The 15,371-nt window shown below is 41.4% G+C and overlaps 1 protein-coding gene across 11 annotated transcripts in view; it reads left to right on the forward strand.

The window, feature by feature from the left end:
- Positions 1–15,371, forward strand: part of TIAM2 (TIAM Rac1 associated GEF 2) — a 267,112-nt gene that overhangs the window by 105,850 nt on the left and 145,891 nt on the right. The window contains exon 1 of one of the 11 annotated variants that reach the window (XM_063666746.1): positions 9,831–10,015. The exons of the other annotated variants lie outside the window; for them this stretch is intronic. The gene's annotated coding sequence lies outside the window, so the exon portion shown is untranslated. Of the gene's footprint in view, positions 1–9,830; positions 10,016–15,371 lie in introns of those variants that run through there. 11 annotated transcript variants of the gene reach the window in all.

The raw sequence follows: 15,371 nt of genomic DNA on the forward strand, positions 1-15,371 counted from the left end.
GTTACTAATCCCTTGTCAGATAGGTAGTTTGCAGATATTTTCTCCCATTTTGTGGGTTGTCTCTTTAGTTTGTTGATTGTTCCCTTTTCTGTGCAGAGCTTTTTATTTTTATTTTTTTGAAACAGGGTCTTCTTCTGTCACCCTGACTGGAATGCATTGGTGCGATCACAGCTCACTGCAGCCTCAAACTCCTGGGGTCAAGCCATCCTCCCATCTCAGTCTCCTGAGTAGCTGGTAATACAGGCACTCACCATCATAGCTAGCCACTTTTTAGAGAGTAGAGAGAGGTCCCACTCTGTTGCCCACTCTGTTGCCCAGGCTGGCCTCACACACCTGGCTTCAAGCGATCCTCCTGCCTTGGCACCCAAAGTGCTGGGATTACAGGTGTGAGCCACCATGCCTAGCCTCCAGGAGCTTTTTAGCTTGATGTAATTCCATGTGTTGATTTCTGCTTTGATGCCTGTGCTTTTGAGGTCTTAGACAGAAAATCATTGCCCAGACCAACGTCCTGGAGCATTTCCTAAATGTTTTCTTCTGGCCATTTCATATTTTCAGGTCTTAGATTTAAGGCTTTAATCCGTTTTGACTTGATTTATTGTGTATAGTGAGAGATGGAGTCTAATTTTATTCTTCTGCCTATAGTTAATAGTTTTCCCAGCACCATTTATTGAAGAGACTGTCCTTTCCCCATTGTATATTCTTGGTGCCTTTGTCAAAGATGAGTTGGCTATAAATGTGTGGATTTATATCTGGATTCTCTGTTCTGTTCTACTGGTGTATGTGTTTTTTTTTTTCTTTCTTTCTTAAGCCAGTACCATGCTCATTTGGTTATTAGAACTTTGCAGTAAATTTTGAAGTCAGGTATAGTTTGATGCCGCCAACTTTGTTCTTACTGGTCTATACCTTTGGCTATTCAGGGTCTTTTGTGGTTTTACATAAAGTTTAGAACATTTTTTTTTCTATTTTTGTGAGGAATGTCATTGGTATTTTGATAGGGATTGCATTGAATTTGTAAATTGCTTTGGGTAGTATTGCCATTTTAACAATATTAATTCTTCCAAGCCGTGAGCATGGAATATCTTTCCATTTTCTAATGTGTCCTCTTTGGTTTATTTTATCAGTGTGTTATAGTTTTTATTGCATGGATCTTTTACTTCTTTGGTTAAATTGCTTCCTAGATATTTTACATTCGTTGTAGCTATTGTAAATGGGATTGCCTACTTGATTTCATTTTCATATTGTTCGCTGTTGGCGTATGTAAATGCTACTGATTTTGTATGTTTATTTTGTATCCTGCAATTTTGCTGGATTCATTTATCAGTTCCAACAGTTTTTGGTGGAGTCTAGGTTTTTCTAAATATAAAACCATGTCATATGTGAACAAAGGCTACTTTGAACAAAAGGGTAATTTGACTTCTTCCTTTCCAATTTGGATGCTTTTTATTTCTTTCTCTTGCCTGATTGCCCTGGGCAGGATTTCCAGTATTATGTTGAATAAAAGTGGTGAAAATGGAAAAGAACAACTTTTATGAAGAATTAGTTTTAAATCCTCATTTTTATGTCACTTAATATTTGCACTCTTGCGAAAGTAATTAATTGGTCATTTGGTGATATTATTGGGGCTTGCTTGTTATGTAAATAACACTTGGAGTTTATAAATATACCATAAGGCCGGGTGCAGTGGCTCACGCCTGTAATCCTAGCACTTTGAGAGGCCGAGGCGGGCTGATCACCTGAGGTCAGGAGTTTGAGACCAGCCTGACCAACATGGAGAAACTCCATCTCTACTAAAAATACAAAATTAGTCGGGCATGGTGGCACATGCCTGTAATCCCAGCTACTTGGGAGGCTGACGCAGCAGGATTGCTTGAACCCGGGAGTCGGAGGTTGCAGTGAGCCAGGATTGCGCCACTGCACTCCAGCCTGGGCAACAAGAGTGAAACTCCACGTCTCTCTCTCTCTCATCTATCTATATCTATATCTATCTATCTATCTATCTATCTATACACATGTATATATGTATATGTATATATGTATATATACATGTATATATAATATCTCATTTCCAAGATAATTGACTGCATTAAAATTTATTTGTGCATTTAATGCCTTTGAAACACTTAGAAAAAGTTTATATTAGGGAATTTAGATTTGCAATGGCTTTAAAGCAATACATACCATGCTAGTGTTGCGTTTTGAATTTTCTCAAAATTGATTATTGATTTTGGAGACATCTCTAGTTTGCTTTTAAAAATGTTAACAATTTATCTTGTTCTTCATTTTGTTTTCATTTAATACATAGCCATTGAGTAATTAATGATGGTGTGGTATAAGGCTCACAAACATGATGCATAATGATTGTAGGAGAGGAAAATTACCAGAACTTTTAGGCCCAGTAACATTTCTTCATAAGAGTCTTGTGAGGTGATAGCATTGAAGTTATTAACGCTATGTCTACCAGTGTTTTTTGTTCATTTGTTTGTTATATTTAGGATTTGTCTGGGTTTATCTGAATCAGTTAATATGCAGTATAGTCATGTATGACTTGACAATGGGGAAAGTTCTGAGAAAAGTGTCAGGTGATTTCCTCATTGTGTGAACATCACAGAGTGTACTTACATGAACCTAGATGGTACAGCCTACTACACACCTAGGCTATATGGCATAGCCTATGCTCCTAGGCTGCAAATCTGTATGGCATGTGACTGTAGTGAATACTGTAGGCAGTTGTAACACAATGGGAAGTATTTGTGTATCTAAACATATCTAAACAGAGAAAAGGTACAGTAAAAATATGGTATCGTAATCATATGGAACCACCGTATATGCAGTCTGTCGTCGGCTATTACATTGTGATGCCGCACATGACTGTATTAAGTTTTTTAGCCGAGACTGGTGGGTTCTCTTCATCAGCATTTGTGAGAAGTGCTGTCTTTTGACTGCGTATGATCATTATGAGACAGGCAGAGCAGAAGTTTGGGTCGTCTGATTTTGTGGCTGTGAGACCTTGACTTACAGTAGCAGGTGCTGGCGCTTCTCCTGTAGTGTGGAGCATAGAGCAGGAGGCAGGAGCATGTAGCCAGCTGCCAGCACAGTGGCACTGCAGTGTTGCCTTGTTGAAGACGCCGGCTTGGAATATGAAATGCTAATGGAGAATGGCGGGGGATCTTTAAGCAGAAACTCTGTGAAAATTTTGCTTGATGGGCAGTGATCGCATGTGGAGTGGCTTATTTTAAATAAAGGGATTGCTTGGCTTCTGACCCAGAGATTGCCACCTTCACTGTCACCTCCCATTCATTAATTTGTTCATTCATGCATGCAGTTACTTAACATATATTTATTAGGTATTCCCCATGTGCCAGGCACTTCTTAAAGTCCTGGACTTTCAACAGTAAACAATTTAAACAAAATCCCTGCCTTCCTGCCTTGTGGAATTAACATTCTAAGAGGCAGACCTTATTTTAAATAATTTACATCTATTATTTTACATGATCCTTACAATAAGCCTGGGAGGCAGACAAAATTATCCCCATTTTACACATTAAGAAACTGAGGCTCAGAGAAATTAAATGATGTGTCCAGTGTCACATACGAAACTGAGGCTCAGAGAAATTAAATGATGTGTCCAGTGTCATACAGCAGGATCTGATGTCAAGCCAGAGGCACTCTAAATTGTGGGCCCTGAGCTGTTTTGCTAGCCTCTTAGGAACAATGTCTGAGTGGCCAATGAATTGCACGTCAGTTGTACATTGGCGTGGGTTTTCAGCATCACACGTGGGAGGTAAACCTTCACACCACCCCTGTTTTAGATATGAGGGCCAGTCATACCCGCCCTCACTGTATTCTCTGGGCAAATTTGGAAACCTTTGGTTTTAGAAACAGACTTCCTAAATTTGGGCCTTTTGATCAAATGGCGAGAAAAATCAGCTCCCCCAGTAATGTTTCTGAGGATCTCAGGATTCTCAGGCAGATACTTGGTGTGCCTCATTTTCTTCTAGTATTGCCTTCATCTGGGACATTTTTGCTACCGCATTTCTCAAGGTCTGTGTTCCTTCAGCCTACATTATTCAAAGTATTGCTTTTTCATCAGAAACAGTGTGGGGAAGCCCTCTTCAGCACACGAATATTGCCGAGGTTTTTTGCCCATTAATGTAATTACATCCAAGGTGCACGTTTACATTTGTGACACGATTATTTAATCTTTTGTAATCCTGGTTGGGTAAAAGTAATTTATATTTTTAATTTCTACTTACTATGGTTATTCTTTTATTTTTACTTTTTTCTTCCTTGACTATAGATAAGCAGTAAGGAGTGGTGCTTGGTCAGATGTTCTGTCAGAAGCATTCTGTGTTTGACCTGAAAAGTAAAGAATATGGAAAGAGTTTTTATTGTTTTCTTCTTTGAATTCTAAGCAGAGAGGTTATTTCTGATAGTTCACATTACTTTAGAACATTTATTTATTTATTTAGAGACAGAGTCTTGCTCTGTTGCCCAGGCTGGAGTACAGTGGTGCAATCTCGGCTCACTGCAGCCTACGCCTCTCAGCTTCAAGCAGTTCTCCTGCCTCAGCCTCCCGAGTAGTTGAGACTACAGGTGGATGCTGCCACGCCTGGCTATTTTTTGTATTTTTTTAGTAGAGATGGGGTTTCACCGTGTTGGCTAGGATGATCTCGATCTCCTGACCTCGTGATCCGCCTGCCTTGGCCTCCCAAATTGCTGGGATTACAGGCATGAGCAACCGTGCCGGCCTTTATTTTTTTGGGACACAGTCTCACTTTGTCACCCAGGCTGGAGTAAGTGCAATGGCGCTATCTCAGCTCATTGCAACCTCTGCCATCTGGGTTCAAGTGATTCTCCCACCTCGGCCTCCCAAATAGCTAGGGCTACAGGTGTGTGCCACCATGCCTGGCTAATTTTGGGGCAGAAACGGGGTATCACTGTGTTGGCCAGGCTGGTCTTGAACTCCTGACCTCAAGTGGTCTGCCTGTCTTGGCCTCCCAAAGTGCTGGGATTACAGGTGTGAATCACTGCATCTGGCCTAGAACTTATATTTTTAATGTCAGTTTTTCTTATAACTATTTAGAGATTGGAACATGTTATTTACATTTCTTATTTGTGATAGGCATTATGATTGTCAACCCCACTTTATGATGAAGGAAATGGGATTCAGGAAGCCTCTAAGTTTTGAAGAGATGAGTTGCTAGCCCAGATCTACTGGTTTTGAAGCCTGAGATGTTTCCACTATTCCCTTATTTTTATTAATAATAATTTGTCATGTGATAGTGGTTCTCAAACTTCATTCTGGAGGTGTTCCTATGCCCCATCTTATCATTTTATATTCTCCAGCTCTTCTCTGGATAGGAACAGAAACCCTCAAGAACATATCTTTGCATGTATGTGTACACATGCAGTCTAGGATATTCAGGTTTTTTATTACAGTCAGGTTTGCAACAATTTTTGCATAGTTTTTGACTAGGCATGTAGTAAAACATGGTGTTTTTTATGGATTTATTGCGTGTGTGTGTGTGTGTGTGTGTATACATATATTTTCCTCCCAACATTTTATTAAGAAAATTTGCAAGAATATAGAAAAATCAAAAGAACTGTACAGTGAACACCCATAAACCACCACTTGATTCTATAATTGTTAATAGTTTGCCATTTTTGCTTTTACATGGGTCATTTTACATTGTATCCTTCAGAATAGAATACTTCGTAAGTGGTAATTTACATTTTTCTCAGAGATCTTTGCCAAGGAATTTAATTTTAGATGCCTGTTAACACATATGTCCTGTTATATTATTATCTCAGAATAAAGCATTAGAAAGATCAAGTCTAGTTTTATGATTTGGAACTCTGGTTTTTGTAATTTTAGGATGGAGAACTAAATTGACAGTATTCGACTGTAGTTGGGCAGTCTAAAGAACTTGAGAAACCTTACATAGTTTGAAACCCCAAGTGACTTTATAAATTCATAGAACTAAAGTCATTTGGGTGACCTCAGTAATAAAAAATGAAATCAGACAATGCAAACCCATTGGAAGTATCTGAGGAATGTTGGAGATAATTCATGTGCACAGGAGGTTCTGGCAGAGAGGGATCTACATATAAAATGTTATCAGAATAGAAGCAGGAATTAGTGGCCAGGCGCGGTGGCTTCCGCCTGTAATCCCAGCACTTTGGGAGGCTGACGAGGGCGGATCACCTGAGATCAGGAGTTCAAGACCAGCCTGGCCAACATGGTGAAACCCTGTCTCTTCTAAAAATACAAAAATTAGCCGGATGTGCATGCCTGTGATCCCAGCTACTCAGGAGGCTGAAGCAGGAGAATCACTTGAACCCAGGAGGCGGAGGTTGCGGTGAGCTGAGATCGCGCTATTGCACTCCAGCCTGGGCAACAGAGTGAGACTCGGTCTCAAAAAAAAAAAAAAAAAAGAGGAATTAGAGTAGGGGCATGCAAGTATTTCCATGCAATTAATTGTTCTTCTGATATTTTTTTTGCTCTCTGATACATATCTCTTTAAATTTCCTTCTTCTGCATAATTTGTCTTCCCTTTGTATCACGGAGTCCCTTTTCTGTCTTAATGTGGAAGGCTTTCTTTTACATTGGCTGTTATTTTATTTTACCTATTTTAGTAACAGAAATGAGGCTGCTGGGTCTGAAGGAAGCAGAGCTCATGATTTAATAGCATTCATTCTTCTGTATTTACCTAACACACACACACCCACACACACCCACACTCACACACACACACACACACACACACACACACCAAATTAACATTTTGGGAATTCCCATGTTTTGTGTTATGTGACTTGGCCTCCGTGGCAACCTCTGACTTCAGTCCCTGGGCTTGTGGTTACTTGGGTGGTACGTCCTTGTGCTGCCGCCTGTTGCTGGCCAGCTCTGTGACCTTTTGCAAGTCACTTAAGGTCTCTGTTTCTTTATCTGTAATTCCAGAGGGTTGGAATAGGGAATTTTGCAGGTTTATCCCACCAGCGCTAAAAATTCCTTGTTCTGTGTTCACGTTAACATTTTTTTCCTCCTCCCTGCACTTCTCTTCTGCCCCCGCCCTGACTTAAATGTTTTGTGGTCAGGCTAATTTTTATAACTATTACACTGATGGTCTTAAATAATGGCTTATTATTGGCCAATTAAGATTAGAAAGCATGGCCAGGCGCCGTGGCTCACACCTGTAAATCCAGCACTTTGGGAGGCCAAGGTGGGCAGATCATGAGGTCAGGAGATTGAGACCATCCTGGCTAATACGGTGAAACCCCATCTCTACTAAAAATACAAAAAATTAGCCGGACGTGGTGGCAGGCGCCTGTAGTCCCAGCTACTAGGGAGGCTGAGGCAGGGGAATCGCTTGAACCCGGGAGGCAGAGGTTGGAGTGAGCTGAGATCGTGCCACTGCACTCCAGCCTGGGCGACAAAGAGAGACTCCGTCTCAAAAAAAAAAAAAAAATTAGAAAGCATACCTTCAAGTGTGTAATAACTTCATATGGAAAAAGACTGTGTGTGTGCCTATATGGGTAGATGGATGTATGTGTATGTAAAGATACAGTTTTCATCCAGATAAGGAATTGAAGACTTATCTGTCTATGGTAGAATCTGGTCTATAATATTAGGTAAAAATCTTTCTGTTGGATATGTAGATCCTTTTTCTTTTGAGATAGGGTCTCACTCTGTCATGCAGGCTGGAGCGCAGTGGTGCAGTCATGGCTCACTGCAGCCTTGACTTACCCAGGCTCAATAGATCCTCCCACCTCAGCTCCCAAGTAACTGGGACTACTGGCATGCGCTACCACGCCTGGCTAATTTTTTTTTTTTTTTTTTTGAGACACACTCTCGCTCTGTCACCCAGGCTGGAGTGCAGTGGTGCAATCTCGGTTCACTGCAAGCTCCTTCTCCCGGGTTCACGCCATTCTCCTGCCTCAGCCTCCCGAGTAGCTGGGACTACAGGCGCCCGCAACCACGCCCGGCTAATTTTTTGTATTTTAAGTAGAGATGGGGTTTCACTGTGTTAGTCAGGATGGACTCGATCTCCTGTCTTGCTCTGTTGCCCAGGCTGTAGTGCAGTGGCACAATCTTGGCTCACTGCAGCCTCTGTCTCCCAAGTTCTCCCACCTCAGCCTCACGAGTAGCTGAGACTGTAGGCGCATGCCACCATGCCTGGCTAATTTTTGTATTTTTAGTAGAGACTAGGTTTCACCATGTTGGCCAGGCTGATCTCAAACTCCTGGCCTCAAGTGATCTGCCCGCCTTGGCCTCCCAAAGGCTGGAATTACAGGCGTGAGCCATCGCCTCTGGCCCTGGCTAATTTTTTTATTTTTATTTTTTGTAGAGATAGGGTCTCCCTATGTTGTCCAGGGTGGTCTTGAACTCCTGGGCTCAAGTGATCTGCCCACATCAGCCTCCCTTGTAGCTTGGACCACAGGTGTGCACTCCAAGGCTTAGCTGTTTTTTTTTTTTTCTGTTAGCTAATTGTTTAATTTTTTTCTCGTAGAGACAGTCTCCCTATGTTGCCCAGGCTGGTCTCCCGGGCTCAAGTGATCCTCCCACCTCAGCCTCCCGAAGTGTTGGAATCACAGGCATGAGCCACTGTGCCCAGCCTCTGTTATTTTTAAAATGATGAAGATATTACCTTAAAAATCTCTTGCCACATGTTTGTCGAGGATAATTTGTGTGTTCACATACTTAGAATATGTACATTTTGAAAACCTTTGATTAAGTGGTTTTCTTCTATAAAATATGAAAGTTTGTGATCCTGTTCTCCTATTCATCATCCCGCCTCCACAATAACATAAAAGATCTGAAAATGCTGCTTTATCTTTTGGGTATTTTTATTTATTTTATTTTATTTTATGTTTTTGAGAGAGAGTCTCTCTGTATCCCAGGCTGGAGTGCAGTGGCGTGATCTCGGCTCACTGCAACCTCTGCCCCCTGGGTTCAAGCAATTCTCCTGTCTCAGCCCCCCGAGTAGCTGGGATTACAGGCGTGTGTCACCACACCTGGCTAATTTTTGTAGTTTTAGTAGAGACAGGGTTTCACCATATTGGTCAGGCTGGTTCCAAACTCCTGACCTCAGGTGATCTACCCTCCTTGGCCTCCCAAAGTGCTGGGATTACAGGCGTAAGCCACCATGCCCAGCTTTTTTGGGGTATTTTTAAAATGTAAGGTCTTTCATCAAAGGATATAGCAAGACCCCAAAACACTCTGAACCTCTGCTGTATGTAACTTTTATTTAAGATAATTTAATGGTTCATTTTTAATAAAAAAGCACCACATTGGGGTAACAAGGACTTCCAATGTACAAGACTGTAGTTCAGCTAACTTAAAAATGAAAGAACTCTAGCAAGGAACACAAGTAAGTTTATACCCGATATTTTGCAAATGATGATATTATTTTTAAGGGCCTCTCTTGAGGCAGGGTTTTTATGATCATAACATTCCAGCTGTGGTTTTGGAGGCAGAATGTTTACTACTGCTCTAAACGCAAGGATGGTAGGTGTGTATTCTTACTGCTAAAGGGCTTAAAAAAGAAGCGGAGGCTCCCTTCAAGTGAGTAAATCTTTATTCGGCTGTCTTGGGAGCCGAGTTCCTATGGAACTTTGGTGGTAATTATGGAATGCAGGCCCAACAACAGCCCAGTCATGGGCGAGCCTGGCCTCTCCGAGGCATGATGGCAGGCTGTCCCGGCTAATGGCTTCAGGCAGCCCATGGAAAACCACTTTCTGGTTAAGTCTGCATCATACTGTTCCACCAATGGAAAAAATTGAACATGATGAGGGTGTGTAGCTAGCAGACAAAAATATATCCAGCATTGCACAGGATCTGTTTTTAGCTCTCAACGGCTGAGCATTTGAAGTGTTAGACACTGTTTCCTGGCTTACCATGAGCAGGAGGAAGAGTGAGTTTGTGGATGTGTATATAGACTCTTGCTTTGTGAAACTTTTCTTATTAACGAAGAGAGTCTGAGAAATACTGGCTACATCCAAAGTTCTGGCAAAGGTAAGGTTATAAATGTTTACTTCCCCTCTTCTGGAGTTAAGACGTAATTTTATATGTGAGATAAAAATGTTTCTCAAAATGCTCCCACCGGCAGTATATAAGTGCTGACTTATTTTTGTCTGACATTATTTTGTACTTAGGCAGCACAAGTTGCTGTGCATAAGGGAATTGTTAGCTTTAAATCTGAGTGTCTATATGCTTTCAAACACCTATTGGTGATTTATTGCAGTTGCCTGCCCTGTTTTACTAATTAACTCTCCAAAATTTGTACATATTGTATGGATTTATTTTTCCTGATGGTCTCAAAAAAGTACCAGTTCTTAGTGTGATCATGTTAAAGCATTGATGACTATTACTTTACCAGTTAATTTTTTCAGAGTAGAAAGGGAAATTAAGATGTGGCAGAGATTGTATTTTGCAGTTTTTGGGTTATTATATAATCTCATCAGGGCTTAGTTTTTAGCTGAGTGGGCTATTTGGCTTAAGAGTTTCTTTTCAAACTTGTAATTTGACTTTCGCTGTTTAGTATTGTTTGTCTTTTTGTCTTAAACTTTATGAAAAAGAAACGGAATCCCTTGTAATCTTGGGAGAGGGGTACTTGTTTAAGAGGAGTGATTGATTCATATTGTAGTCCATTAGAGGCTGCTCATTCATTAGGGTATTTGAAACACCAGAAGCACAAGTACTGCTGAACGTCTGGTGTGCGCTCATCAGCAGGGGCCGAGGAGCCCTGGCTTTGGTGTAGTTCTTCCTTGGCTTTACATTAATTTGGCCAAGCATGTAATTCGCAGAAAATTGGTAGGTGGAGAGACAGAAATAGGAAGCTTTATTGAAGTCATTGTAACTTACAGGATTATTTATAGAATTTCTGGAAAGTAAGGGTACGGGTGAACAGCTGCTGGAGTTTTTCCTAACAGGTTTAAACATTTTGTTGTGGCCTTTTGTCACACTTAGGGATTCTAAAATTTTATACTTTCAGCATTATGAGGTTATGAATTATTTTCATAATTCATAATTTCATAATTCAAACGTGGATTCATTTTCATAATTTCATAATTTCATAATTCAAACGTGAAATTCAAATAATTTCATTATTCAAACGTGGGTTCGTTTTCAGTTGTGTTAGGTCAGGGCTGTCATCTCCATCGGTGTATTGGGCATCCCCCATGTGTTCACTTCCTTTACAGACACGTCTTTAGGGATGGAGGAATGTGAGTGTGCTTCAGGCAGGTTACAGTTCATAGAAAGATTGGTCACATTTTATTGATGACTTTTCCTTTTCATCTAAAAAATGCTGCTCTGACAGAGCCAGCAAGCATTGAGAGCAGGAACAGTGCACTGACCGCCGTCTTCTCCGGTCACATTAACACTTGTCACCTACTTTGATTTTTGCCAGAGCTTGTGGACAGAAAGTGAAGTCTGTTGAAGAACTTAATGACTCAAATTCATACTGACCAGACTGTAAATAGCATTTTGAATGCAAATAGATAACACCTTTTTTCAATACTTTAGTGCAGAGGGAGTGACTTTGCAAAGCCCTCTCGTTAGATCAGGCCTACAGGAAGGATGCCTGGAAGTGCAAGATAAGCATTAGGCTCCTTGTGAAGAGATTAGTTTTCCAGTTGGTAAGTGGGTCCTTCACTTACCCACTAAGTAAAACAGATGATTCTGTCTTGGTGGTCTGAGATTGTGTTTGAGCAGAGCCGTGCTTTCTTTCGCAAAATTAGTTAAGGGTCTTTGCAGCTTCTTCCCACCAGAAGTATTGAATAAAAAAACCACAGAGCTTAAATATCTGATGGGGCACTTTACTATATGTGTATGTGCCTCTAGGTTTGACTCACTTTGTAAGATTCACTTATGTGATTATAATAAATCAGGTTAGTGAGATCCCTTAGTTCAACTTTTTCTTTTCTGTTTTTTTTTTTTTTGAAACAGAGTCTCGCTCTGTCGCCCAGGCTGGAGTGCAGTGGCGCGATCTCGACTCACTGCAAGCTCCGCCTCCCGGGTTCACGCCATTCTCCTGCCTCAGCCTCCCGAGTAGCTGGGACTACAGGCACCCGCCACCAAGCCTGGCTAATTTTTTTGTATTTTTAGTAGAGACGGGGTTTCACCGTGTTAGCCAGGATGGTCTCGATCTCCTGACCTCGTGATCCGCCCGCCTCGGCCTCCCAAAGTGCTGGGATTACAGGTGTGAGCCACTGCACCCGGCCTTAAGCTTTTAGATTTAAAAAAATATGGGCTGTGAAGAACAAGTTCTATTTGGACATTTTTTAAAGGAATAATTCACATCTTTTTTTTTGAAATTAAGTGTGCCTTCTACATGAAGGTAATAACAGCTTTACTAGAAGGGCTAGAAAAAAGATAAAGGTATGGAATAGAAAGAAATAGCAGCAGTATTAAAGACAGTAAAAAGTAATAATAATGGTAGTAGCTAAACCTGAATGTCTGACTGTTGAATTCTATTAACAGGGTGGAATGTCTTTTTATTACTCAGTTCTACTTAAAACAGGCTTACAAATATCAGGAGGCTTCAACATCAGGTCTCAGGAAACATATTGAACACTCATTTTTCAGGTCTTTATAGTCCATAGTATTGTAGAGATAGAACATTAGAGCTGAAAATGGACCTTAGGCAGTTTTTCAAAGGAGACAATTGAAGAACCACAGAACTGAAGTGACTTGTCCAAAGCCACATAGATGGTTAGTTATCCAGCTGGAAGGAAATTCCAGGTATCCTGTTAGTCTTTTTCTTACTCTACCTGTTCCTGAATTGAGGAAACTTTGGCACATCCTGATGTATCTTAGATAATTGATAGAGACTTGTGTATGCATACACATGTGTGCAAATATATACAGACAAATGCACAGACTTTTTTTTTTTTTAAGACAGAGTCTCACTCTGTTACCCAGGCTGGAGTACAGTGGTGTAATCTCGGCTCACTGCAACCTCCACCTCTGGGTTCAAGGGACTCTCCTGCCTCAGCCTCCCTAGTAGCTGGGATTACAGGCACCTGCCACTACGCCCGGCTAATTTTTTTTGTATTTTTAGTAGAGACGGGGTTTCACCATGTTGGCCAGGCTGGTCTTGAACTCCTGACCTCAAGTGATCCACCCGCCTTGAACTCCCAAAGTGTTAGGATTACAGGCATGAGCCACCACGCCCAGCCTACATGCACATACATTTCCTTTCCTCCCTTTGTCCATCCTTCTTCCTCTCCTCTTTCTTTTCTTTCTTTTTTTTTGGTTCTTTCTTTCATCTATTTACTTGTTTACCAAACGTGTTTGGTAACCTGTCTGTTGGTTTGGTTTACCTGTCTGTTTAAAGCTCTAGTAGAGAAAAGGGCTTTTGCTTTTCCCATAGCCTAGTCAAATTCAAAGCTGTACATTCAATCTGTGACCATCAGCTCTCTGACTGTTGCCAGAGAGAATTTTAGGTGCACACATGTTACCCTAACCTATGTGATAAGACAGGTTTGATTAGACTTCATCTGTCAGTCTCTTCCTGTTTCAGTCTTAGATTGGTTTTCTTTGGTTTATAGTCACATTCCAATAGAAGACTGTTTAGGTTTTGTTACTTCTGTGCCTTACAAAAAAGAAGCCCTGGAAGGGAACAGAAACACAGCAGATGAGGCCTGGCTTTAGTGCCAAGGTGATGTAAGGCACTTTTGGAAAAGTAAACTTTACACAAAAAGTGATAGGCCAAGTTATCATTTACACTTAAGGAAAGGGATGCAGTGGGCTCCACAGATAATGTCGGGATGAAGTTGATTCAGGGTGTTCCTAGGACTTGAATAAAGGTTAAAAAATCCTGGGTATTGTTCAAGCACTGGAAAGTGAGAATAATCCTTATCCTGCCTTTGTACTTGACCCTGACCCATCTCTAGTCGCAGAATTGCTAGAGTCGGATTTCTAAAATGGAGACGTGAGGAAGGGCTAAGGAGAGACAGTTTGCAAGCTTTTAACGACAAAAGCTAGAATCCATATGATTAAAGGCAATGAGAAGAAACCAAGTGGAGAGAATAAAGATAGGCTTGTTTTCAAGTTGCCCTTGGCCACCCCTGGAAGGTGGAAAAAGGCATCTTAAAGACAAGTGAAAGGAAGCTTTATACACAGACGCAGTAGTGAACCGAGGAAACTCGTGACATTAGGAGGCACTGGAGAGTAAAGCGCTTCATGGAAAGTGTCCATATATTCTTGGAATACGAATACACACACACACACACACACACACACTCTCCATTGAAAATTGATAGGATGATCACAAATGTATCCAAGCAGCCAGACAAGCTAACTATAAAACAACAACAATAGCAAGACCCCTGAAATAACAGGAAACTAACAATAACCATCACTTACCTTTTTAAAAAATGTCACAGTGGGAAAAAAATAGAAATTACAAGACAACACAGTGACATGCAGGTGATCAAGGAGTTTCTCACTGGAGCTTTTGTATCCTGATGCCACATGATGTATACTGCATGCATGTGATGTTGGTACCTCTCAAACGTTTCTGAAGTTTCTGTGATAGGAGGGGCAGTTGCTCTAGAGCCACCTCCTCTTGTGCGTGCAATTCCTCTCCCTTTGACCCATTCTAGGACATTTTAGGAATGGCCCCTCTCTCTACATCACATCACATTTTCCCTTTAATTCTCATTGCGTGCTGGAATTTTTCCTGAAGATACACACATAGACAACAAATGAAGCTCTTTTGATCCCTCTGTCCTTCCCGCTAGCAACTGATTCCTCTCTGCTCCCCCTTTATAGTAAACCTCTTTGAATGAGCTGTCTCTGTTCACTCCCTTCAGTTTCATTGACCTCATCCTCAAACTCAGTCCAGTCCGTCTTTCTCCACCCCATTCTGCCCTTGTTCTGTTCACAGGGACCTGCAGAATGCCAGATCTACTAAATGCAGTGCTTGTTCTGGGTTTTTGTTATTTGAACCAGAAACATATGACATGGTTGCTCAATCTTCTCCCTGAAATCCTTTTCCCGATTGGCTTTAGATGCCACATACTCTCTTGGTTTCTTTTTTTTTTTTTTTTTGAGATGGAGTTTTGCTCTTGATGCCCGGGCTGGATTGCAATGGTGTGATCTTGGCTCATCGCAACCCTCCACCTCCCAGGTTCCAGCGATTCTCCTGCCTCAGCCTCCCGAGTAGCTGGGATTACAGGCGCCCGCCACCACGCCCGGCTAATTTTGTATTTTCAGTAGAGATGGGGTTTCACCGTGTTGGCCAGGCTGGTCTCGAACTCCTGACCTCAGGTGATCTGCCCGCCCCGGCCTCCAAAAGTGCTGGGATTACAGGTATGAGCCACCGTGCCAGGTCTCTTGGTTCCTCTTAATGCAGTTCACCAAC

The sequence above is a fragment of the Pongo pygmaeus genome, chromosome 5 (assembly GCF_028885625.2).
Source record: "Pongo pygmaeus isolate AG05252 chromosome 5, NHGRI_mPonPyg2-v2.0_pri, whole genome shotgun sequence".
Taxonomy (NCBI): Eukaryota; Metazoa; Chordata; class Mammalia; order Primates; family Hominidae; genus Pongo; species Pongo pygmaeus.